Source organism: Parasteatoda tepidariorum, chromosome 1 (assembly GCF_982258835.1).
Source record: "Parasteatoda tepidariorum strain Cologne lab strain chromosome 1, Ptep-v5.0, whole genome shotgun sequence".
In the NCBI taxonomy this organism is placed as follows: domain Eukaryota; kingdom Metazoa; phylum Arthropoda; class Arachnida; order Araneae; family Theridiidae; genus Parasteatoda; species Parasteatoda tepidariorum.
The window spans coordinates 18,001,090-18,028,306 of NC_141755.1; the positions used below are offsets into that span (position 1 = coordinate 18,001,090).

The 27,217-nt window shown below is 30.5% G+C and overlaps 1 long non-coding RNA gene across 2 annotated transcripts in view; it reads left to right on the top strand.

The window, feature by feature from the left end:
* Window positions 1–5,847, top strand: part of LOC147816295 (uncharacterized) — a 31,382-nt gene extending 25,535 nt beyond the window's left edge. The window contains exons 3-5 of one of the 2 annotated variants that reach the window (XR_015432687.1): window positions 870–1,012; window positions 2,973–3,096; window positions 5,595–5,847. This is a non-coding gene — a long non-coding RNA (uncharacterized LOC147816295). The remainder of the gene's footprint in view (window positions 1–869; window positions 1,013–2,972; window positions 3,097–5,594) is intronic. The other variant, XR_015432685.1, reaches the window with a different exon arrangement.
* Window positions 5,848–27,217: the final 21,370 nt, after the last annotated feature.

Here is a 27,217-nt window from a genome sequence, read left to right on the forward strand (position 1 = left end):
TAATGCATACATCGTAAATTAGAAACATGTTCTTTCTGTACTCTTAAGAGTCTGTAAAAAAGGATTTATAAGAAAAATAATAAAAAGAAACCTGAAAATTTTCCCGCTAAAAAAACTTAAAAATTACCATTACGCAAAAGTTCTATACTGTCAAAAGTATAAAATAAAACAAAAAAAAAAAACTACTATATCTCCTAAATATTGATATTTCTTACAAATTTTCTGTAATAAATTATTTCAATAATAAATGTAATAAATTCTAATAAATGTAATAAATTATTTAAGTTTTTATTAATTAATTCATTTATTTTTACTTATTTCATTTAGAAACTAATCAGATTTTTTATCTTTTTCAGTCTTAGTAATTTTTCTTAACTAAGATGATTGAAGCATCACTTTTCATTTCGAAATGTTACATTTATTTAAATTTGTAAAGAGCTTTAATTAAAATAATATATGTATTATCAATTCAGAAAGAATTTCTTAAGCATAATCTGATTTTTGTGTGTGTGTAAAGTAAAGAGAGTAAGAACTTATTCACATTATTTTCAAATATTTGACTAAAATTTAGAGGATGCATCAGGTTTGTATAATCTTAAGTAAAAAATAACAAATTTAAAAATTATTTTAGCTACTACTGGGGGGGGGGGTAGAATTTGAATAGATTCATTGTTTTTTTTTCTTCATTTTTTTATTATATAAGTCAACAATGGACAGTGATAGCACAATTGTTTGCAGCTATATTGACACCAAATAATGAGGTCTGATATTCTAAAACTGTTTTACGTTTTTCTTAGCTTAATGAAATTATTTTAGTAAGTTTAGTTTACTATTATTATTATTAGTAAGTTCAGCAATGTTAATTTCAGATGTAACACTTTGGAGCGATTGGAGGATTGAGCAGATAACTGTCGCAACCTCTTTTACAATGAATTGGAAAATCTCAATTTAGTTGGCATCCCCATGACAAAATCAATCCAGGAATATCTAAGGATCATACAATTAATTGCAGGTAATATTTTATGTCATAAATTTTACAGCTGTAGTGCATGTTATGTTATTAATTTAAGTTGGTAAGCTCAGCAAACATTCTATTTTATCTTACCTCTAATCTTTCTTAACTATTTTTCAACAATTAGATTAAAAAAATTAATATTTTTAGTTTCAAGTGCTTAATCTGGAGAAATCAAATAAAATCTCATTGCTTGGAAAGTTGTTAAATAAGGTGGCTGCCATAAAATAATTTTTGAAGTGAAATATATACCAATATGAAAGTTGAGTGAAAAAGAGTTTTGTGTTTTAATTTTTTAATTTCTAAAATATTACTCGAATGCATGTTACCATTATGTATGCTCATAAAAAGGTTTTTTAACTATTTAATGTTTAAGTTATATGTCTATTCTAAAGCCCAAATAATAAGTAAAATAGTGATTATAAATTGAAATTGAAGCTTTCCTTCAAATCTTAAAGCATTTAAAGTTTGACTTATTTACTATACTTCAAGAGAAAAAAAAAATCATGTTTACGGCAGCGCCATCTCGTAGCACATATTGTAAACATTTAAATATTTGAGTGAAAGAGATCTGATGTGCTTTTTTCACACAAAGAACTTGGGAGCTACCTACGTTACCGGTGGAAACAATGAGCTCAATGCAACTATGAGAACCCTCTGGTGCGTTTTTAATAATATTATTTTTTTTTTAATATTGAGTTTGTTAGATTGATGTTTTTTTTTCTTCCCTGGTGATCTAGTAAGCAAACTATTGAGTTTGTCTTCGAAAGATAACAAAATAAATAACGAAAAAGAATGCAAATTCTTGATATGCAGTAGATCCATGTAATGAATCGAAATTTTAAAACAATTATGCTTTTCACTTAAAAAAAAAACTAAAAATAAAATAATATACAAGAATTTTATCATAAAAAAAGCTTAAATCATAAAAATTGTAAAAACTTAACTGAATTATATATAAATTTAAAATTAGCTATATTTTAAACGGAAAAGTTTGTTTCTTTGTTTCTTTTATCACGCAAGGAGACAAAATTTTAAAAATCAATCTTAAGAGTTGTTCAAAAATTTAAATTCGCTGAGAGATTTAAAGAATGGAATTTTCAGATTGGTTTATCATTAGGTATTGTTTTATTTTAAACTGGTCAATCTGTTTTTCAAATATTCCAAGAGCAACATCAGTGATGTTTGCATATTTATTTACTATTTACGTAAAAAAGTACTCATTGAACTTCTTTTTACAATCTATTCTCTATTCATTAAGTCAGATAAGCTTAATAATCAACATGAAGGTGGTAGCATATTTGAAGAAAGTCACTAAACTAATATTTCTGACATTATCTGTGCCTTCTAAAAGTGGTCGTAAATAGAAGAGGTCTCTACACAGAGGTGGTTTACTTATTTTATATAGAAACTAGACAGATTTTTAATTTTTTGCAGTTTTAGTAATTTTTTTTTAACTAAGATGATTGAAGCATCTCTTTTCATTTCGAAATGTTAAATTTATTTAAATCTGTAATGAGCTTTAAATTAAAATAATATATGTATTGCCAGTTCAGAAAGAATTTCTTAAGCATAATTTTTTTTTTTTTGGGGGGGGGGGTGAGTGTGTAAAGTAAACAGAGTAAGAACTTATTCACATTATTTTCAAATATTAGACTAAAATTTAGAGGATGCATCAGGATTGTATTATCTTATTTAAAAAATAAAAAATTTAAAAAAATTTTAGCTACTACTGGGGAGGGGGGGGGGGAGAATTTGTATAGATTTATTGTTTTTTTTCTTCTTTTTCTTACATTAAGTCAATGAATGATAGCAATATAGCTTTGCAGCTATATTGACACAAAATAATGAGTTCTGATATTCTGAAACTGTTTTACGTTTTTCTTTATTTAATGAAATTATTTTAGTAAGTTCAGTGTACTATTATTAAAATTAGTAAGTTTAGCTATGTTAATTTCAGCTATAACACGATTCGACAGAATTTTGAGCAACCTCTTTCTTCAAGATCTCAATTTGGACCCCATGACCCCCTCTCCATGACAAATCAATCCAAGAATATCCGAGGATCTTACAATTAATTGCAGGTAATATTTTATGTTATAATTTTACAGATGTAGTGCATGTTATGTTATAAATTTAAGTAGTTAAGCTCAGCAAACATCCTATTTTATCTTACCTATTATCTTAACATTTTTCTATTACTAGATTAAAAAATTAATATTTTTTGTTTAACGCTCTTAATTTGGGGAAATAAAATGAAATCTCATTATTTGGAAAGTTGTTAAATAAGGTGACTGTCATAAAATATTTTGCAAAGGGAAATATATACCAATATGAAAGTTGAGTGAAATAAAAGTTTTTATGATTTTGTTTTTTAATTTCTATAATATTACTCGAGTGCATGTTATCATTATGTATGTTCATAAGAATTGAAAAGTTTTAAGAATTATTCTTTAATTTTGATAATTTTTATTTAAAAGAAAAAAATCTCAGCAAATTGATATTTTTTTTCAAAAAAGTTTATTAACTATTTAGTGTTTAAGTTATATGTACATTCTAACGCCCAAATAATAAGATAAAATAGTGATCATAAATTGAAATTGAGGATTTTCCTCAAATCTGGGGCATTAAAATTTTTTGCTTATTTTTGCTATACTTAAAAAAAAGTGAAAAAAAAAATCATGTTTATGGCAGCGCCATAACATTATTCTTTTATTCTTTAATTTTGATAATTTTTATTTAAAAGAAAAAAATCTCAGCAAATTGATATTTTTTTTCAAAAAAGTTTATTAACTATTTAGTGTTTAAGTTATATGTACATTCTAACGCCCAAATAATAAGATAAAATAGTGATCATAAATTGAAATTGAGGATTTTCCTCAAATCTGAGGCATTAAAATTTTTTGCTTATTTTTGCTATACTTAAAAAAAAGTGAAAAAAAAAATCATGTTTATGGCAGCGCCATCTCGTAGACATATATTGTAAAAATTTAAATATTTTAGTAAAAGAGGTCTTATTTGCTTTTTTCACACAAAGAACAGAGGAGCTACCTACGTTACCGGGGGAAACAATGAGCTCAGATGCAACTACTCAATAACCATATAAGAGCCCTATGGTGTTTTTTTATTTTTTTATTTTTAATATTGAGCTGGTTAGTAACAGTAAAGGTCCCCTGCTTCCCTGGTGATCTAGTAATAGTAAAGGAAACTATTGAGCTAGTCTTCGAAAGATAACATAACAAATAAGGAAAAAAAAAATTCAATTCTTGATATACAGTAGATACATCCATGTAATAAATTGAAGTTTTAAAACAATTTAGCTTTTAAATCAAAAAAAAAAAAAAAAAAGAGGAAACTAACTTAAAATAAAATAATTGACAAGAACTTTATCATAAAAATAGCTTAAATTTTAGAAATTTTAAGAACTTAGCATGCTTATATAAACATTTATAATTAGCTATAATTTGAAAGGAGAAGTTTGTTCCTTTGTTTCTTCTATAAGTCTTAAATCATTTTAGCTACCCAGAAATTCAGATCATGGCTGGGGGCGAAATTTTAAATATCAATCTTGAAAGTTGTTCAAAAATTTAAATTCGTTGAGAGATTTAAAGAATGGAATTTTCAGATTGGTTTATCATTAGGTACTGTTTTATTTTAAACTGAATAATCTGTTTTTCAAATATTCTAATTGCAACATGAGTGATGTTTTCTCACTTATAGATCTATTTAAGCAAAAAAGTACTTCATTGAACTTTTTTTTACTCTCCATTCTCCATTCGTTAAGTCAGATAAGCTTAATGATAAACATGTAGGTGTAGAATATTTGAAGAAAGTCACTAAACTAATATTTCTGGCGTTATCTGAAAACACGAAATTATTTTTTTTAATGTAATGCTTTTGAAATCTGTTTTTATTATGGTAAATTTTGACTATCAGTCATTAGTAATATAACTTTCAAAAATGTATAAAACTAATAAATACTAATTATGTAAAGTTGCCATTAAATACAACAAAAAAATAGTAAGTCAAATAAATTTAAAATTATTCTTTCAGTTTTATAAATTTAGTGAGTATCGGTATATGCCTTTCGGTTTTGTAAATGATTTCGTAGTGCTGATTAACACCAATTTATAGATTATTTTAAAAAAATTTTTGTCTCGTGAGAATATTCAAGTAGTTACGCATTAAAAAGTCGAATTTTTAAATGCATTTCTAACATTAATTTTAATTGGCTTCGTTGCCAATTTAAAATGTTATTTAGGCCTGTTTTGAGTTTGGTTCATTTTTTTAACTATAATAACTGGTATATAACAACATTAAATAATACCATATAATACTTATACACTAACTTTAATATAATACCCTACCATTATCATACCAAAATTACAATAAAAATTACTTTTGTTTACATTTTTTCTGGAATAATTTTTAAACAGATATATTGTAGTTTAAGGTTGGATTGTGTTCTCTTAATATTCGATAAGTATTGATTAATATTTTAAAGTGTAAATGATAATTTCTCTTATTTTTTTTTGCTGTTTATCTTATACAGAAATCATTAAACGCTAAAATTGAATTATAGGTGCTGTCGAAGTAAATTCCCTGACGTCACACAAGCATCAGTAACAAGGTGGCTGAGATAACGGAGACAGAGAAAGTGTTTGAAAGAAAGGAAGAAGAATTCTGAATAATATTGCTGAAACTGGAAATAAATAAATTTTATAATACTACTATATTATTACTATTATTTATAATACTATTGATGAAATAAATTTCTGAAAACATTTGTCAGTAAAAGCTTTTATATATTGTTGAAATAAATTTCCTCAAACATTCATTTGCTTATTTCCTTGTTAACTGACAATTATAAACACTAACATTAAATAAATATGCATACAAAAAGATATTAACCAGATAATTACATTGAAAATAATGTGCATTTTCAATTAACATGTAATCACCACTTAAAATTAAAAATTATTTAAGAAGAAACACAAACTAAAATAAAATTGTTTATTTAAATTTTTTAAAATTGATATTAATTATTAAATGAAAACAAAAAATTATATAACTAAACTATATACTTTACAATAACACAAAAGAATTTTACTTAATACCTAGAGAATAATTTGTAATAACTTTAAATTTTTTTATTTTAAATTGTTTATAAATAAGATTAGGAAAGTTAATACCTCGACTTTTTACAAGCGTAGTTAATGCAAAAAATAATAAATGAAATATAAAGTTCTAATTTAAACTACAGAAAAGAATGTAAAAAAAAATATTTAACTCTCTTTTATTATATTTTTGTTAGATGAATCGATCAAACTATAATTTACTATAATACAATCTCCTATTATAAAACACAAAAGGGTTAGTATGCTTATAAATACTAGAAAAGAAGGAGAGCTTACTTTCATTTCAACAAATCATAAAAAATTTGATACAAAGCTATATTTTAAAGAAAATTTTTGTTGTTACATTCAATGCAGCCCTTTGCAAACCACTTAGTTTTTGTTAAAATGCTTCCTAATATGAGTATCCCAGAATTGAAATAAATATAACTATTATAAAAAAGTAAAAGTTTTAATTATAATTAAATAAAAATGAATACTAGATCTACCAGGCACTAAGGAAAAAAGTAGCTGCAAGAATAACAAATCTACAACGATAGTCCTAAAAAGTATTAACACTGCAAAAAGTTAAAGAAGAAAATCTAAATATTAATGGAAATTTATTGGCTACTTGTTGGCTCAATATAAATTAATATCCTTTTTTATAATGGGTCACTATCGGAAAGCTGAAAACAGCCGATATTGGTCCATTATGGAAATTTATTGGCTACTTGTTGGCGCAATATAAAATAATATCCTTTTTAATGATGGGTCATTATCGGCAAGCTGAAACCAGCCGATATTGGTCCATTATAAACCAGCGTCATTTTAATGTTGGGTCTCTATCGGAGAAATTTTAATGTTTCTGGACAACTGAAAACAGCCAATACAATTCCGATATGCACTTGCCAAAAATGGCCCGATAAAAATGTGTCAAATGGCCGACATCGACCCGACATCATTGATCAGTATCGGCTCCAGCTGCCGGCCGGCCGGACACTTTTTTGCCGCAGCCGATTCGGCCAACTATGTTGGGCCGATGACGGTGCTATCGGTCACTGTATATTGGCCCGTTATCCCGCCTTAAATGTTGTGTTTGCTGGGTAGTTTAGCTACTCGAAAATTTATAAAAGTTTCATGTGTAGAAAGGACAATTTTATGACTTATACCATTTTATGCAACTGACATTGCTATCTAAACAAGTAAGGCATTTCTTCAAATTTAATTTTTTAAGCTTAATTAAAAAACATAGTCCTTTGAAATAATTCTTTAGAAGAAATGAGGGTTTAATGTATGAAATATACAATTTTTGACTTTCCTTTTGCTCATAAAATATTTATAACATCAAAACTATTAGTTCTATCAAATCAATTCTATTTTTTTTTAATTTAGTCTAAAAAATACATAATAAATAATGTCTATACTACTAATGTCTATACTTGTCTATACCACAATGTGTCAGAATTTTATTGTCATCAAATTAATTAACATTGCATTAAGGAATCATCACGCCCGGTGGCTGAGAGGTAGCTCTTCGCGCTGTCGTGCCACAGGTCCCTGGTTCGATCGTCGGGCCGAGCAAGGTTGACTCAGCCTTTCATTCCTTCAGTGGGTCGATAAATGAGTACCAAGCATACTTGGGAGCTAAACACTGGGGGTTTCACGTATGGCTGACTACCTAACCGGAACAAATGCTCCTGCATCCCAGAGCCCAAAGGTCAAGAAAACTGAGATGGGCACAGAAGGCCTTGGCCCTCTGTGGGCTGTGCCGCTGAGTTTAGTTTAGTTTTTAAGGGATCATCAATTTTATTCATTTACACATTGCATATCAGGAGTATCACTTTTATGAAAATTATTTTTTCCAATTTCTTAGTAAAATTGTTTTTTAAATATAAGAGGATTTTCAATGTCATACTTACAATTTATTATTGTAAAATTTAAAACATTCTTTATTGATATGAGATAATTTAATTAAAAATTATAGGATTTATTTTAGGACAAATTTATTGTAATATACAGTATATAAATTAAAATTTATTTATAACTATGAAAAAAAAAACAATATCTTATTAAGAACATACTTTTTATGTATCATATTATTTTGTTACAGACTTTTACATGTTTTGTTTTGCATTTTAAATAATACAAGAATCAATTTAAAAAGCAAAACATTTATTGTCAAGTGAAACATTTAGAACATTATTCATTTTCATTTCTTATTTTTTAATTTCTTTCATAAAAACAGTATTGCATCTCTTTCCTTCTTTACCAGACAAACCTTACAGGATTATACGAAACTAGGAGGCTTCGCCCCCTGCTCGCTGGCGCTCACCAACCCCCGGAACTGCTTTCACAGTTCATTTCGGATTGCTTCGCAATCCAATGCTCGCTTTGCTCGCTCATTGGATACGTTCTCAACGTCTAGTTTTTGTATACTTTTTTGAATACTGAAATTCCGAAATCTTTTCACTGTAGAAAATTCTAAACATGTGCATTTCAATCTTAATTTGAAATTGCAAACAGCTCACATATTTTTCTTAATCACACTATTCTAAATTTCAGTTGTTGAGAAAAGTAACTGTTGTAAGTTTTGTTTTAAAGTCTTTCCCACCAGAGGGCTAAAGCCATGTGTTGTAAAACAATATGAAATAGTAATCTGCCACTGAACGCTGGATGTAAAGCATCGGCTTTGATGAAGATAATTTTGTATTTTTAATTCTCTGAAGGGCGCCACCTTAATAATATGGAATTTGTAAAATAAATGTATTATATATTTTTGATTGTTGATGAAGCCCATCATTTTGTGTTTTCATCAGTGTTCAGAAGCAGAACAACTATAAGTTTTTTATTTTATCACAAAAAATAAAATGTATAAAAAACAAAGAAAAGAGTAAGAAAATGAGTATAGTCATAGAAAAAGTTAAAATTATAATATAGTATTTGTCAGTTGAAATAAAACTTTTTGTTTAAGTCATTGCTAACAATTCAAATTTCTCCGAGGCGATTTCAAAGTATAAATTAAAGTAGTATTGTTGAGTTGGAACACAATATTTTTAGTTTTGATGTCAACAATACAATTCAATTTTTCACAAAAACGATTGTTTCCATTGTTAAGTTCAATGTCAACAATTCAAATTTTTCTGAGGCAACTCTTAACCTCTAAATATTATTTTTTTATGTACACATTTCTAAATGTCAGTATTCAACCACAAAACAACTTAAAGTCCTCAAATTTAGCATGAAGTTGTAAAGTGTAATGAAAGAGGGTCATAGCAATAATGAAAGCAGAAGTAAAGTTAGTACTGTAAAATTAAAACAATATTTTTAATCAATGAGCCAAGTTCTTCAAGAAGCAGTTGTAGAAGTAGGTTGTTTATTTAAACCTTTTTATAGAATTTCCTTAGGAACACAATTGTTAATTTGGGCATTTGGCGATACAACACTTTTAGAATTGAAGGATTTGTTACGTCAAGCGCTCAGGTATCATAATTTTGATCTAGTTGCGCTTCTATGTCATTTTGATTTATGTTGCTAAGTTAACTTTCAAAAAATTCTATGGCTGGCAACAGCATTTTTATTTTTTAAGTTGTTTATTTTTATTTCTTTCAGAATTCGTTATTTTTTTAGAGAAATGTTTTTTAACCTAACAGAATTCTTTGTCGACTGTTTTCTCCATGAATGAAGAAAATAAAGTAAATATTTAACTGTTGTGAAAAGAATCTTATTTAGTTGTACAAAGTAAGAGCTGGGAGCCACGTAAGAGAATTATATATAATAGATCAGAAATACATCATTAAAAGGCAGAATGCTTTGGTGTTTTCAAAACAAAGCAAACGTTGCCACCGGTGGAAAAGAAATACAGCCAAAATTTGGGAGCCACGTAAGAGAATTGATCAGAAACACATCATTAAAAGGCAGAATGCTTTGGTGTTTTCAAAACAAAGCAAACGTTGCCACCGGCGGAAAAGAAATACAGCCAAAATTTGGGAGCCACGTAAGAGAATTATATATAATAGATATCTGAAATAAAAGAAAGAAATCACTTTCATGATAAAATTTTACCAACACATTATTAGAATAAGAGAGATTAAATACCATTAATTTGAAATCATTTAAGTCCTTAGGTATCCCCTTTAAACTTATTTTAAGTTTGACAGATATTTTGATTAGAGTTCTAAGATTATTCTATACACTAATGAAAGATGGCAGGTATATTTGGTTTTGTGGTTCTTATGTTTGGATTGAAATTTGTTTTAAGAAAAATAGATTGTATTTATGATCGAAGACTATTAAAAATTTATGTATATTGAAAAATTAGTAAGGTACACTTACATACTTACTGTCAATGTAGAAAAGCTAAGTATCAAAATATAAATGTGAAGTATGGTTGGTTGGTGGTTGGTGTCGTATCCTCTATAGAATCATATTTCATGGTGTGCTTGAATAGTAATGTGAAGTATAAATAAGAAGTAAAGTATCATTAGTAAATCATCACATACACAAAAAAAAAAGAATTGAGGGGATGAATGTAGAAACAGACAAGGAGATTGGAAATTTGCATTTTAGATTTTCAAAAATTAAAAGAATTCTTAGGGAAGAATAAAATAATTAATTCACAAATAATTATAATAATAAAAAAATTTCAAATAATCAGACACATGCTTTTACAATCAACAGTAATAAAGTTTAAAATTTGAAAATAAAGAAATATAATCATTATTATATTTTATGTTATAATAATGTAACAAAGTTTGGCGAGTTGCTTGGCGAATATTTCAAAGTAAAGCTTTTCGCCAGTATAAATCTTTACATATATTAAAAATAGAAATTATTTCTATTTAAAGTAATTAAAACTTTGATCGGAACAAATTATAATAAGTTTTAATTTTATTAGCTCAAAATAAATAAATATTTTAAAAGAAAATTTATCTAGAAAATAGTGTACTATACTCACCGATACTAAAATGATGTGCAGGTTCCTGTTATGGTAGTACATCAACTGCATTGAGATGGTTATTTCATCGTGTGAAAGTATTTTTAATGCTTTGATTTTAAAGAAAATGTTATTATTAAACTAAAAAACTGTTCCGTTTCGTCTATAAAAAAATTTCATCCGATCATCCTCTTCACCAACGTCGCCGCCATTTTTATTTACATTTGTATACGTCATCACATAAAATTGAAACGTCATAAAAAGCAAACGATCTGATTGGTTCATGAAAGAAATTGCCTGAACGGTTGCATATATTTCGTGCAACCGTGATTTCTATATCACACGAGCAATTTTTGGAGAAATTTCACTTACAGTTGCACTTACACTTGCAGTTACACTTGCAGTTGCACATATTTTCTCTCGTGTGATATAGCCATATTTTAACTATTATGAATCTGCCCGAGAGCAATAGCATCGTGCCAAGAGATGCTAAATACATTTTATATTTATTCCAATGGTATGAATTACAAACAGCGGTCTTTGCTTACTTCAATAACGTAAAGCCACGTAAAGTAACATATATATATATATATATATATATATATATATATATACAGTGAAACCTGTGTATAACGATACTGTCTATAACAATAAACCTGTCTATAGCGATATTTCCTTGAGGTCCCGGTGAAATTCCTATTTACTCAATGTATTTTTAACCTGTTTATAGCGATAACCACTTTTCAGTTAAACATGTCTACAACGATAATTTTTCCTCTTTTGATAGTTGATAGTTCTATTCCGATTTTTCTACCGTTGGAAAACGACTCCCCATCGAGCCTAAATGTGAGATAACAAAATGTTTTTTTTTTTCATCTCCTTTTTATGTAATATTCTTTCGTTGTTTCTGAGAAAAAAAGCCACTTTTAGGGGAAATTAGAGCAGTAGAGCAGCATTTTATCAGCTCATGCCAAATAAAACAATGGCATTTAAGAGAGAAAATTGTAAAGGCGGTAAAAAATCAAAACAGAGGTTAACTCTTCTACTTTGTGCAAATAGTACTGGAACCGATAAACTGAAGCCGTTCGTTATAGGCAAATACGCTAAACCTAGATGTTTTAAGAATGTGAAAAGTTTACCAGTTGACTACAAGGCAAACAAAAGAGCCTGGATGGCAGAAGAAATATTTAACAACCGGCTGCTTGTTGTGGATAAGGAGATGAAAAGAAAGAAGAAAAAAATAGCTCTCTTAGTTGACAACTGCACTCCTCACAACAATCCTCCAAGTTTGAAAAATATAAAATTGTTTTATTTTCCCCCAAATTGCACGTCGATTCTACAGCCATTAGATTTGGGAATAATAAAATGTTTCAAAGGATACTATCGAAAAAGATTAATTCAGAACGTTGTTTATAATCTGGATTATAAACTCCCAAATCCTTATGCAGTTGATGTAAAAAATGCATGTGATTGGATTTCCGGAGGGTGGAATTCATTGACACAATCCACCTTCCAAAATTTGTTGGAAGAAAGCTTCTTTCTTTGAGGATAAAAGCAACGGAAACGCAGAAACTGAGCTTACTGAAATCACTGATGAAGAAGAAAAATGCGTGGCAGGTCGATTGTCAGTGATTTCCAAAGATCATCTAATACATCATTTCTGTTTAATGCAGATGAATTTTTAAATTTAGATAATGATGTGTTGGTTTTCAGTGGTGCAAGTGATGAAGAGATTTTAGCAGAAGTTATCCCGGGTGATCAAAGTGATGAGGAAGAAGCAGCTGACTGTTCTCAAAACAGGACTCAAATTTCACTCGAGAATGCCGTATTGCTAATTAACACTTTGCAAGATTTTGTTGCAACATTACCAAATATAACTGATGTTCATTTGAATTCATTAGATGGACTGAAATCTATGTGCATGGAAATGGCAATTGCTTCCAAAAATAAGCAAACAAAACTAACCGATTATTTTTCTAAGTAATTTCTGTTTTGATTCATAAAATTGTAAGTAAATTTTTCTTGTGTGCTGTTTCATGATTCTAAGTAAAATTTTCATTTGGAGCCTATAAAAGAAGTTTAATTTATCATTAGTTTTAAACGTATACCTTTAAATTTCAAACCTGTCTATAACGATAACCTGCCTATAACAATATTTTATTTAGATCCCTACAGTATCGTTATAGACAGGTTATATATATATATATATATATATATATATATATATATATATATATATATATATATATATATATATATATATATATATATATATATATATATATATATATATATATATATATATATATATATATATATATATATATATATATATATATATATATATATATATATATATATATATATATATATATATATATATAAACACAAATTAACATGAAACATGAAAAACATGAATAAAATAAAAATAATAATTAAATGGTAGAGAAATAAGAATGGTAAAAGCAAATAGTCGTTATCAAGACACATCTAATTGCTATAAATGCGATATTTCTGAATAAAGAATAATTATCCTAAGATAAAAATTATTCTTTATATGTCTCGATATCGCAAAAAACCTTATGTTGTAAAAAATCATGAAATAAAAGAAAATGTAAAAAGAAATCGAACTTACCGGCGGGAATTAAAGCGCGGTTTCGGTTTAAAGGTACAATAATAAAACAGTTAACAAAAATCGAAGAGGTAAAATATTGGAAGTTGTGCTTATAGCTTGAATCGAATGAAATAAAATTAAAAAATATATATATATTTGATCAAAGAAGAAGAAAAAAAATTTTATTGAAATATTAGTGCTGCCATCTATGAGAAAAAATTAAAAATTTAAAAATTTAAATAATAATAAAAATGTATAACGGGTTGATTAAATTAGCAGACTAAAAAAAAAATCATTCATAGGGAAATTAATTTAAAAGTCAGTCTGTACAACTGGATAGAAAGTCGTTTATAGACTTTATCCTTCATTCAAAAAACCTTACATAATTTTACAGATTACACATATCCATCTTTCATAGGGTGACTTATTTAAAAATCAGAGCCTCCATACAGGAATAGAAAACCGTTTATAGGTTTTATCCTTCATTCATACAACCTTACATAATTTTAAAGTATACACGTATCACCTGCATTCATTTGGGGGGGTTCTTTACGAACCAGAGCCCATCCCATTTATACAAAAATAATAAATAAATAAATAAATAAATAAACTGCTTATTATACTGGACAATTAAAATTAAATTAATTTTAAGAGGCTACAAATACTAAAAAGTATATATATATATATATATATACTTTTAAATACTAAAAAGTATATAAAAGTATATATATATATATATATATATATATATATATATATATATATATATATATATATATATATATATATATATATATATATATATATATATATATATATATATATATATATATATATATATATATATATATATATATATATATAAGTAAGGTTCGCATAAGTTTAATTTTATTACAGCAGAGAATAGTTTAACTTTCATGTAAAAAGGTGGCAACATTCAGATATGTAAATAGAACGCTTCGCAAACGCATATATTTCGCTGTTATTATTTTTCATTAAATACTTTTATAAAATATCTCTTCGCTTATTTACTGTATTGCATATTAATTAAATTCCTTGTCATTCAACTTTATCTTATATGGCGCAGCCGTCTTTTTAAAAAAGAACCTTTTTACAACTTCTTCTTTGAACATCGAACTTCTTCTATCGCTACATTTTAAATTCTTTCCATGAAATTTTGACTGCCAACGAAGCAAAAAAGTATTCATCATTGGCTGAAACTCGCCCAGGTAAACCTATTTTGACGAAAAATAACATATTTAACTGAAAAAAAATTTCAAAATTGGATTCCATTGCAAACTGATTTCTTCTCGCCAATCAGACATCGCCAAAACTGATTCGCTGCACTTTTCTCGCCAAGATGTCAACAGACGTGAATTCTGTTTAGAATGCCTTGAATGTGGAACGACTGACTCATTTAACTGTCGCCCAGTTAAAATCAGACTTGCGTTTAAGAAATCTTTCGCCCAATGGAAATAAAAATGACTTAATATCGCGTATAGTTAATGATAATATAAAAAGAATAGATGATGGAACTTTAGATGAACTTTTAACTCTTCGCATGCAATCGCCAAATAATGACAACTAGGACTGGGCGATATTAGAAATTATATATCGTGATATATCGTCAGTTTTGCATCGCGATATAGCGATGTATCGCGATATAGCGATGTATCGCGATATAGTATTTTTGAATTTCATTTACTTTAAGGCACAGAAAGTCAGATTTCTATCAAGACTTCATACGCATATTGATTTAAATCAATTTATAAATTTGAAAATATATATGTTTTGCTAAAGAAAGATATTAAATAAATTGACTAAGATATACAAATCTTACTTAAAATATTTATTGAAAAAATGTGTGTAGATACAGAATGAAATATTTGCACTTCTTTATCGTTTATAAGGTATAAGCAGTCTTAATTTAAGTTCACCCCTAAAACACCCTTAATGAAAAAAAAAAATTGTTATTAAACAAAAGCTGATTTCAAAATTTCAAAATATATTTTAATTAAAATAAAAGTTAGATTGACTAAAAGCCGAAGTTTAAAATTAAAAATGTTCGAATTTTAAACTAAAAAGTAAACATAAGATTTGTAATAATTTCTTAAAATTTTCGTTCTCTGAAAGATTTCTCAGTTTAAAAGTAAAAAGGGAATTTTATAAAGATATCTAGCTGAAATTATTGAAAGAAAATTTAAAAAATTAAAAAAAAAGTTTGTTAAGAAATTCATTATACACTTAAAACAAAGTGTTAAAAATATTTTTTTTTTTTTTAAAAAAAAGAAACTTTTTTTAACAAATCAATATTTGCTTGTACTATTACGCGTAAATAATTACAGAATTATTAAGTTCGATCGTAATGTTCAAATTCTTAATGAAGAAGTAAACACAAGTTTTGTTATATTTTCTAAAGATGATCACGCAAATAACAAAAGATTTCTTAGTTTAAAAATAAAAAAATAAATAAAAGTGAAATTTATCAATATATTTACCTAACAGCATAGGAACAAAATTTAAAAAATAAGTTCGTTAAAAAATTATTTGTATGCTTAAAACAAAGAGCTAAATAAATTTTAGAAAAAAAATGCTTCTTAAACACTATTTTTATTATTATTTCATATAAATAATTAAATTAAATTAAATAATGACCGAATTATAAACGAAAAACAAAGTAAGGCAAAGTTTCTTAATTAAATTCTTAAAAATAAAAACAAAAGAATTGTGATATTCGGTAATATATTTAGCTAATTAACTAATAATATAAAACGAAAATTAAAAAAAAATAATGATTTTACTCTCTAATAAAACGAAGTAGTAATTGATAAAAAAAAAAAAAAAAAAAGAAATGAATAAAATTCGCAAACTTTTCAAATTCTTTTGAACAAATAAAGTTTATTGACTTATGTCCAAAAAATAAGTTTTGTTTTAACTTTATTTCTAAAAATAAAAACAACGCAAGATTTATAAATTTAAAATCAGTAATAGAAGCCCATTAAATAATTAGAAGTTTTATCCGAAAAGTTTTTAATAAATTTAAAAAAAGTAAAAAAATAACCTAACAAATTTATTTACTTTGTAATTTAATTCCTTATGGGTGCCTTAAATTAGATTTCCGATAATTTTCACATTTAAAAATATAAAAAAAGTTTTGTCAGAAAATAAATAAAAAACTTACCTAATTAATGAAGAAACTTTTCTTTATAAATTCTTTTCAATAATAGATTGCGTTCAGAACAAGGTTACGACGGCGATCACGAAGTTAATCCCATTGAAAATAATCTACAAGAAACGATTTCAAATCGCGAAGGTGCGAAAACGAACATGTGATATAACGATATAAGGTCTCAAAAGTGATTCTGATTCTACCGCTCATCAGTCAAGGCCGTCTCAACATAACGAAACAATATCGTCTTCCACAGCGCGAGTTGGCATCGGAACGTAAGAGAAAGTCCTTGCGTGTATCGCTATATCGTTATATCGTCTTCTTCACTCGACGGCTTAAATCACATTTCTGATGTATCGCTTGGAATGAAAGTTGCTGTATCGGTTTGCCGATATAGGCGTTAAATTGATATGTCGCGATATATCGATTTATAGCCCAGTCCTAATGACAACAATACACAATATTCCGAAGAAAATTGCTTCGACAACTCAGAATTATTGACTAAAATTGAGTTACTTCAGAAACAAGTGGAAATTTTAAGCAGTCAACGTCAACTCCCCCCTTCACCTCCTCTCTCGCAAACTGATTCTAATATTGCAGCAATTCTTGCTACATTTATGGAGACTCAAAAACAATTACTGGACAGACAAGTAAGTCAACCAAATATCATTCAAATTACATCCACTAATGATACCGCAAATTCTATTTCAATATTTAAAGGAGATGCTATTGATAACGCTTCTGAATGGATAAAAGAAGTAGATAGAATTGCGACACTAGCTAATTGGTCAGATGATCTTAAACTAACTAATGCTATTTCTCGCCTCGCTGGATCTGCAAAAATTGGCAAATGGCACGAGGTAAAATTTATAATGACTGGACTTAGTGGAAAACTGCCCTCGCTGCCAGATTTAAAAGGCGTATTACAATGCAAGAATTTTTGGCTCATCAGAGCGCTCGTAAATTAAAAATTAATTAAAGTTTAGTTGATTATATTTATGCTAAGGATGCTCTTCTTGAAAAAGCTCCGTTTACTATACCACAAGCTGATCGCATTTCTATGATAATTGGTGATATTACAGAAGAAAAATGGCAGATTGCATTAGCTACTCAGAATTCCATTACTGTCGAAGAATTAATTGACAGAGCTGCCGCACTTGATGCAATTCGAAGTTTCAAACAAGAAAATATGTCACGCCAATCAGCTAACAATTTAATTTCAGTACCTAAAAATCAGTCAAAAAATTTCATTTCGCACGTTGAACAAAGACGTAAATGTAACCCTGCTACTGACGATGTTCAAGATATTACTTGCTGGCGATGCGGAGAAAAAGGTCATGCTTCTTTTATGTGCAGTTTACCTCCTCCTCAACGAAATTTACCTACAACTCAATCACGAAATTCTTCACGATCCGTTCAAGAATCCCACAACAAACCGAGAACTCAGCTCCCGTCAACTAGACACTCACTTAGTTCCAGTAATAATGAACCACGCAGCTCCACCAGTTCAAATTATCCAAATTTACGTCGCAACACAAATCGCAACATTCCTCCCACAAGATCTGAGCCTGCAAATGAAAATGATCATTCTATAAACTGTATTAAAACTCAAACAAATAAGCGTGCCTTAATACCTGTTACTATTGACAATAATACAGAAATTCAAACCCTCTGTGATCCGTGTGCAGATATTACCGTTATTCAATATTCTTGCGTTCCTATTAATGCTGTTATTCACCCATGGACTGATGGACAATTTCAAGTCGTCGACCATTTAATAAACCCTATTGGATGGATTTCTTTAAACATCAAGGTTGGAAACATTGACCATCTAGTGACCAAGGTTGGAATTTGCTCCGAACTTCCATTTTCGCTCATTTTGGGATTTGATTGGATACACCAAGTACAAGCTAGATGCACTTACGACTTTAACGGCTCATTATGTATTTCTACGCCATCTGCTCTCCATCTATACGAATGTATTCATTCATCGAAACCTAGCATTAACTGCATTGCTTCCAGAGAACTCTCAGTACCATCATTAGACGACGTTGTTAAACCAAGTTAGCATCCTCCGCAAATTGAACTTATTCCAAAATCTGCAGGACTATCTGAGCTTCAGCAAACTCAACTTGATGCTATAATTGGACAATTTGCAGACATATTTTATTCTGACGATGACAATATTGGACTATGCCCGTATGTGGAATTCAAAATAGAATTGCAACATGACAAGCCTATTCGTTGTCGTCCATATCGCCTTACAGAACCAGATCACCAATTTATGAACACTCAAATTCAAAAATGGTTGAAACAAGGAATTTGTCGTCTTTCTAACTCGCCTTACGACGCCCCTGCCTTCATCGTTGAGCAGCCTTTCCATGAAAGCACTCCAAGACGAGTTGTTGTAGACATTTCACGCACTATCAACTCCATCACCAAGATTGATCCGCACCCAATCGACCAGATGGAAGATGTGATTAAACGAACAGTAGGAAAACGCCTTAATTCTAAAATGGATGCAAAATCCGCATTCAATACCATTCGTATCAGAGAATCTGACATCTACAAAACTGGTTTTGTAACAGCTGACGGACATTATGAATTTCTTCGAATGCCATTTGGTGTCACTAACGGCCCATCTACGATGACAAGAGCAATAAAATGTGCATACGACCACCTTGCTGAACATAATGTAAATACATATATTGACGACATTTCAACTTCACATGATAATTTTGATTACCACCTTAAAATTATTTACAATATTTTTCTAGATACTTCGTAAAGCCGGATTAAAGCTAAATCCAGGAAAGTCGCAATTTGCTGCATCAGAAATTTCTCTTTTTGGTCGAATTCTTTCCCAAGATGGCGAACGCCCTGATCCAGAACGCACAGCAGCAGTTGAACGTTACTCTACCCTAAAAACAATTCATGAAGTCCGCAGTTTCCTAGGATTTGCCAATCAGTTTAGAAAGCACATTCGAAATTATGCTGTTGTTGCAAAACCGCTCACAAATATTCTTAAAGGATTAGAAAAGAAGACAAGTAATGCGACAATCACTTTAACTGATGACCAACATCGAACACTCGAGACTTTGAAAACCAAGATCACTACCGCTCCTATTCTTGCGTACTTCAAACAAGGACTACCAACCTTTGTAGAAACTGATGCATCTTATTCAGGACTAGGTGCATGTTTATCTCAAGAGCAAATGAAAAATGATGTATCATTAAATATGCATCACGGACTTTAAAAGATGCTGAAACACGCTACCACAGCAATGAGCTGGAGTGTGCTGCTGTACACTGGGCACTTACTGAAAAATTTCGTCTATATCTTATTGGTCACAAATTTCAGCTGATAACAGACAACTATACGACAGCATATGTTGTTACGAAATCATCTCTCAATCGGAAATTCGCTCGATATTTGGTGGATTTTGCACAGTTTGACTTTACAACTATTCATCGACCTGGAAAAGAAAATGTTATTGCCGATCATCTCTCACGTTATCCGAAACCAGCTATTTGTGCAACTGTTACTGCAAGCCGTGAATCTCAGATTTGTGAAAAACAGAACAGAGATGACTTTTGTCAGTACATTTTTCGCCTAATCAAAGAAGATAACCCTAATAAAAAGACTTTGTCAATTATATCTAATTACAAGATTGATAACAATACGCTTGTAAGACTTAAAGACAATGGATTGAAATCTGCTGTTGTAATACCGAAATCCATGAAAGACAGAACATTGATTGCTTGCCATGATGATGTCGGACATATGGATGCCAAGAAAACCCTTCACAACTTGCAGCAGCTCTATTGGTGGCCATAAATGCGAAAGGATACCAAATTATACTTTCGAAGTTGTCATAAATGTCAAATTGTTAATCGTCGAACTGCCAACGCTTATGGCTTATTACAGCAATTGCCGATTCCTACAACACTAAGGGAAATTGTATCTGCTGATCACAAAATTTGCTTACCGCAATCCAAATCTGGTAACACCAACATGCTCGTTCAGATTGACCATGCCACACGCTATGTTATTGCGACACCTTCTGCTTCTCTCGCAGCACATACAGTGACTGACGCACTATATCACATCATACTTCGATATGGGCCGCCCAGCATGTATTTATCAGACAGAGGAACTGCGTTTACAGCGCGCCACACACAGCGCTTTTTACAAAAGTATGGAATACAACAGTCCATGACACCACCATATTCACCACAAGCTAATAGCATTGTTGAACGCGCCAATGGTGTCATTGCATCAACTTTGAGAAAAATAATTGATGGACATCCAGAAAATTGGGATGAATTATTACCTAACGCTTTACTAGCAATCAACACCACACGACAAAATTCAACTAAAAGATCCCCATTTTATTTGCTTCATGGATATGAACCGCGCCTTCCACGTGAATTGCACATTGCAAGTTTCATCGATGACACGCCACGTGAAGATCAGCTTGACCTTCTTGCTTTAGCCAGGGCCGAAGCCGTAAATAATGTGTACGAAAAACATCTAGATAATAAGCGCAGATTCGATCTTCACCGTCGATCTCATTCATTTAAGACAGGAGATCTCGTCTTGTACGACTGGCCTAAACAAGGAGCTCATAAACTTTCTCCCATTTATAGAGGACCGTTTCTGATTGTTCGTCCAGTCGGGGCCCTATGCTACGAGATCAAGTCTATGGATCAAAGAAAGAATCTTTTGAAAGTTGTTCACGTACAACATCTTCGTCCATATCACATGATCATCTAGAGATACGCCAGTCACCCAGGAAGAAGAGAGCTCGCGGAAGAAGAGGAAGAATCAGTTTCCGAATTACATCCAGTAGAAAACATCCAGGATTCTGAAAATTACCCGAACATCATATCGAGCCGCTACGATCTGCGACGCAATCGACGCCCGCCTAAAAGACTTATTATTTTATTTTATTTTATAACCGTCGTTGAACAGCCGACCCAATTTCATGGGTTTACGACTACTAATATTCAACTCCGTAGCCTTGTAATTTTGAACCAATCCAGAAGACAAGGAAACTCCTGGATCAGTACCCCCAGAGGTATTGATTTGTTGTGGGAACATGGAGGACTTTGAGACTCGACAGATTTAACGTGTATCAGTCACCATTTACTACACGGGGAGTCTTCGGCCGGCGAGGATCGAACCCACGACCTCTTGGATAAAAGTAGCTTATTGGATTTCGGTGGACAATGGGCAAAATATTTCGCTCCTGAAAAAATAAAATTGCATCTTGTTCTATTTTTGGCAAATCCCAAAGACGCATTTTCGTAGCACTAAAAAATGGCAACAAAAATCGAAGAACAAATCATTTTGGAATTCTTCTGACTTATAAAGCAGGTAAGTGTTAATTTTTATAAAATAAAAAATTTTACTTTTAAGTAGTTTTTTTCTTATTTGATGATAGTTTTCTATAGAATGGTTTTTTGCGGCCGATTATGAATCAAAAAAGAAAAAAAACATGAAAGTTGTTTATTTTAATGTAAGGAATTTTTAGAATTGGTTTTTTCTTTTTTGCTTTGTATCGTAAGCATTCTTTATTTTACCTTTTTTAGTTTCTAAATAATGATTCTTATTGAAACTTGAAAATTTTTGATAAAAAATGTTCTTAAAAAACTTTTTTTACTAAATTAAATTTCATAAAATTATGAGACTTATGTATACTTTTTGTTCACTTTAATTTTTGAAGTAATTTGATTCCTAAAACTATGAAATGTAAAGTTTAAATAGGCCTTTCATGTTATATCATTTAATTTAGTAAAATTATTTTTCGGGCATAAGGTTTTAACTCTTATAAGAATATACATATTTTTTTCTGTTTATGTGCAAATATTTTTCCGATGTGTTTTGGATGTTCCTTCTCTAAAAAAAAGAGATACCATTTTGTTTTCGTTTGCATAAGAAAGGATATTAAAAATTTTTCTTTTTTAAATTTAATTAGCCACGATAAAAAAGGAACGTTGCAATGCTTCACGCTACATTAAAGACGTCTCTAGAGTAAATGAATGACTGTTCATATAGAAATCGCAGGTATTAGTCTCATACAACAACGCCCCGTATAGTTCGTTGCGATCGCGATTACTATTTTAATGAACTGATAAAATAATCGTCTGATTGTATGTTTTACTTTAATTCTATAAAGTGCTTGAGTTTTCTTTTTCTTTAAGAATAACAAGTGTTAACAAAGAAAAAGTACATTTTATCTTAACACGAAAATAAAATTATGATTTAATTTCAATGCTTTAATTTCAATGCTTTAATTTCTTTCCTTTTTTCTTGTTTTTAAATTAATATCTAAGTAAGGTAAAATACATATTTATTTGATTACCATACATCATTTAATCCTTTAAAACTAGTAGACGAATGAATGCGGGTAAGCACTATTTCTTATATTTAGTACATAAATTCCTTTTAATAAGTTACATGTTCGCAGTGCTGCAAATTTTATTGAACTTTCTGTTTTTATTTTTAAACAAATCAGAATAGCTGTTTGTAATAGAGCATTTTTCTCTTTTAAATATATAAAGAATTTTTTGATGCAAACAAATTTTTTTCCTAATACGAAATTAAAAGTTTTATACTTACATGAAAATATTAATTTTATTTACGTTTTACCTTACATGTAATAATCTAAATCCAAAAGTTAATTTCTAAGGATTTTTCTACTGTATTATGCAAGGTAAACATCTCTTTTCTGTGACAAGCAATAGTCTGCAAGCATACATGAATTCAGTATTTCTTAATTACAATGTACTGAATTCAGAAATATTTAGTTGTATCGTAAGTGCAGATATTTTCAGGGGAAAATTTCAAGTTCAATTCTAGAACATGCACCTTTATGGACATGCTATACTTATTCAGCAGGAGTTAGCACTTGGCTTCACCACAGATGCAGAGTTTATTTCAGCGGGGGAGTCGAAGAAAAACATTTCCGCGTTTGAAATTGAGACACCCCTTAATGCTCGCCAAACACTATCGGTAAATTTTTTTTCAATTACTTACGTTTTGTTATCTGCTATTATACTTTTCATTGCACTAGCTAATTAAATATATTTTAAATATAAAATGTCTCGAAAAAGGACAAACTATGAAGATTGCGAAATAAATATTTTTGTCATACGATCGGCAAATAGCAACCTTGACTTTGAGACTCGACAGATTTAACGTGCATCAGTCACCATTTACTACACGGGGAGTCTTCGGCCGACGAGGATCGAACCCACGTCCTCTTGGACATGGGCCCAGCGCCCTACCGATCAGGCTATCCCGGCCTCAAAAATTCAGGCCCGGTTCTAGGACAGATTTTGTCTAAAAGACTTATTAGACAAAATCTGTCCTAGAACCTTAATGTTTACGCTTCAATGTAAATATCTACATTTAGCATTGAGCGGGGCCGAATGTAAGGTTCGCATAAGTTTAATTTTATTACAGCAGAGAATAGTTTAACTTTCATATAAAAAGGTGGCAACATTCAGATATGTAAATAGAACGCTTCGCAAACGCATATATTTCGCTGTTATTATTTTTCATTAAATACTTTTATAAAATATCTCTTCACTTGGGTCTGGTTCATTTCATCGACAATCACTTCATCGACAGGCCATTTCATCGACAAAACTTCATCGACAGGCCATTTCATCGACTAGGTCATTTCGTCGACAGGCCGTTTCCTCGACAGGGTTGTTTCGTCGACAGGCCATTTCGTCGACAGGGTCATTTCGTCGACAAGTCATTTCGTCGACAGGGTCATTTCGTCGATAGGGTCATTTCATCGACAACTCATTTCGTCGACAGGGTCATTTCGTCGACAGGGTCATTTCGTCGACAGGGTCATTTCGTCGACAGGGTCATTTCGTCGACAAGGTCATTTCGTCGACAGGGTCATTTCGTCGACAAGTCATTTCGTCGACAAGTCATTTCGTCGACAGGGTCATTTCGTCGACAGGGTCATTTCGTCAACAGGGTCATTTCGTCGACAGGGTCATTTCATCGACAAGTCATTTCGTCGAAAAGTGATTTCGTCGACAAGTGATTTCGTCGACAGGGTCATTTCGTCGACAAGTGATTTCGTCGACAGGGTCATTTCGTCGACAAGTCATTTCGTCGACAGGGTCTTTTCATTTACAGGGTCGTTTCGTCGACAAGGTCATTTCGTCGACAGGGTCATTTCGTCGACAAGTCATTTCGTTGACAGGGTCTTTTCATTTACAGGGTCATTTCGTCGACAGGGTCTTTTCATTTACAGGGTCATTTCGTCGACAGGGTCATTTCGTCGACAAGTCATTTCTTTGACAGGGTCATTTCGTCGACAAGTCATTTCGTCGACAGGGTCATTTCGTCGACAGGGTCATTTCGTCGACAAGTGATTTCGTCGACAGGGTCATTTCGTCGACAGAGTCTTTTCATTTACAGGGTCATTTCGTCGACAAGTGATTTCGTCGACAGGGTCATTTCGTCGACAGGGTCATTTCGTCGACAAGTGATTTCGTCGACAGGGTCTTTTCATTTACAGGGTCATTTCGTCGGCAAGGTCATTTCGTCGACAGGGTCATTTCGTCGACAAGTCATTTCGTTGACAGGGTCTTTTCATTTACAGGGTCATTTCGTCGACAGGGTCTTTTCATTTACAGGGTCAATTCGTCGACAGGGTCATTTCGTCGACAAGTCATTTCTTTGACAGGGTCATTTCGTCGACAAGTCATTTCGTCGACAGGGTCATTTCGTCGACAGGTCATTTCGTCGACAGGGTCATTTCGTCGACAAGTGATTTCGTCGACAGGGTCATTTCGTCGACAGAGTCTTTTCATTTACAGGGTCATTTCGTCGACAGGGTCATTTCGTCGACAAGTGATTTCGTCGACAGGGTCATTTCGTCGACAGGGTCATTTCGTCGACAAGTCATTTCGTCGACAGGGTCTTTTCGTCGACAGGTCATTTCGTCGACAGGGTCATTTCGTCGACAAGTGATTTCGTCGACAAGTCATTTCGTCGACAGGGTCTTTTCGTTGACAGGGTCATTTGGTCGACAGGGTCATTTCGTCGACAGAGTCTTTCCATTTACAGGGTCATTTCGTCGACAAGTGATTTCGTCGACAGGGTCATTTCGTCGACAAGTGATTTCGTCGACAGGGTCATTTCGTCGACAGGGTCATTTCGTCGACAAGTCATTTCGTCGACAGGGTCTTTTCGTTGACAGGGTCATTTGGTCGACAGGATCATTTCGTTGCTAGTGTCATGCGTAATTCTGAAATTATTTTAGAGATTTAATCTAAATATTTCTATTATTAATTAGAAAAATGCACTCATTTAATTTTACACTAAAGTAAAATTCTTTATGGCGGTTTATTGTTCCAATTGCACTAAAAGAAGTTCGCTTCTTAAATTAATTAATAGGTAGTTGAGAAGCGTTTAAACAAACGGTTGATGTATCGAAATCTACTTTTCTATATCTAAATCGTAATAGCTCGACACTTATTTTTAGGATAGGTAAGGATTGTCTTCAGAACATTACCAAGCATGATATCCGCACCGTGGTTACAGTTAATATAGTGTGACGTTAACAATCAAATTGTTTTTAATATCAAATCAAATTAATAAAATATATTTTTAGAATTGAAAGCAATAAAAATATATTACAATGAAAATTTAGACACTATTTCTAGGAGAGGAAAGCTAAATTTATTGCTGTAAAAATTTTCAAAATTTTTACATAAATTTTAACAAAAACATAGACATCAGTCGAATTCTCACAGAAATGAAAATAATCATAGACCTAATTATTATATCTGCTTCAGTAGAAAAAAAAATCTAGGTTTTTTATGATGGAAAAGTAATTTCTTAATGTTCACTTTAATTGCAATTTTAAACTTTTTGTTCAGCATCTTTAACATTAGGACATGAATATGCGTATTCGAACAATCGAATTGAGTCTTAGTTTCGTTACTACTATTAGAGATTTCGAAGAACAATAGGAACACAAACTTGATGTTTAGGTATTTACCGAGGCGGTTGTAGATTCCCACAATATTTAAAGTGCTACTCACCTTACCAAAATTGTTTAGAAGCACGGGCGTAACGTTGCAAGCCCGTTAGTGTTTGGTCTTCACAAAATATGTTTTTTCTATGAATAGTGAATTTAATAATAGTATTAATTATTCAATTCTAATCTAATACTATCAAATTATACTATTTTTGCATTATACTATTATTATAATTAAATAATAATAGTATAATTTAATAAGAATAATAATAGAAGTAAGTAAATGATGAATTAATTCATTTTTTATTTGCAGGATTTAAATTAGACACATTTTGCTTAAAAGAAAATTAACAAAA